This window comes from Monopterus albus, unplaced genomic scaffold (assembly GCF_001952655.1).
Source record: "Monopterus albus unplaced genomic scaffold, M_albus_1.0 scaffold77.1, whole genome shotgun sequence".
NCBI lineage: Eukaryota > Metazoa > Chordata > Actinopteri > Synbranchiformes > Synbranchidae > Monopterus > Monopterus albus.
Window position 1 is genome coordinate 536,891 of NW_018127957.1, and position 1,570 is coordinate 538,460.

Genomic DNA, 1,570 nt, shown 5'->3' on the forward strand with positions numbered 1-1,570 from the left:
GTTATAGCCCAGTATCGGTGAGAGTCGTTAGCTGTCTTTGAATCCTCCCCTGTCAACCGACGCCTATTGTCCTGGTGGGCATGTTTGGGCAGAGATCTCAAAACAGGATTGTAGATGGATGACAAGTTGTGTCTTAGTCCACCACCCCTATTTAGTGAGGGGTGTTCTATTTTTACAAAAATAGCTTCCTTAACTCCTCTCTCAAACCAGCGATGTTCTCTGGAGAGGATCTGGACTTCACTGTCCTCAAAAGAATGTCCAGACAGTCCAGAATTTTTTTGTCATGACTGTTGTATTAAACAGGATGATTTTTAGCTAGGTGGACTTGAACTGACAAGTGAGTGTATCTTGTACACATACATGTCAGTCTGGATGTTTTCTATATGATATGGTTGGTCCTGGACATCCATACCAAAATGATTAAATGCAAGCATAAATGATTCCAGCAGCTTAACTCCAAAACAGCTAAATCAGTGTGAACTTTTAAATCATGAAACAGCCTATTCCTGTGTTTTCTATCACATTTTCTCTTCCTTGAGCAGCTGTTTGTATGTGGTGCTGCTGTGAAAATGAAACATTCTCTATGTTCCTGATGCTTAGTTCCACTGAGGTCACTGCCTCATCCCCTGGGCTCATTCACAACAACTCTCGGTAACATCATCATCGTCGTCATTATTTCCCCAAACAGGCAGCATGTGTGAGTCAACAGCATACTCATGCATCTGGTGATGTACCTGAGCTGCATAACAGATCTACACAGGACTTAATTTCTGTGAGCAATCAACAGATTTCAGTAGGCTGAAACAATTGCTTTATTCATTAGGCTGTACCTCTTTGCTGAGCCAAGTTGTGTGGCAAAAACCCATGCTTGATACTGATTAGACTGTGGAGAGTACTTACTGATTTTCCCCTATGGCCTTGCAATCAGTGTTGGATCAGGATGAAGCAGCCCAACTCTGCCTTGAAACTCCCACATTAGTAAATTGCAACTAAAATCCTCACATCATTTTATGACTTTTGCCGTATGTTATTTTCATGTGCTGTTTGACTCACTCTGACGTGCTCCTCGGCGGGTTACAGTAATTTCATAAAAAATAAATATTTGTTCTGCTTCGCTCCCCACGGTAGAGCATTGTGTTTGGTGTCACACATACACACATAGAGTACTGATAACAACACAAGTCCTCTAAATTAAATGACACAATACATTGCTGGTTTCTTTTTCTCTTTTAATAATCATACTGTTTTCTTACGTCACTATGATTAGGGCTTGGTTAGGTTGAGACACAAAAACTGCTTGTTTAGAATTATGAAGGACTGTGGTTTGAGTTAACATACTGTAACTACTTGTTTAAGGATAAGGGACTTTCATCATCATGGTTACAATAACAACCATTTGATTACAGCCGTGGAAAGACTGAGGTCATGGTTAAAACACACCTACGTAGACTGTCTGTAGAAAACAGGCAATAACTATACAGTAGTTAAAGTCTGATGACTATTTTTCTCAGATATACATACCTTATTATTTTTTTCCTGAAAGATATAAACAAGTTAGATTTTGTGAAAC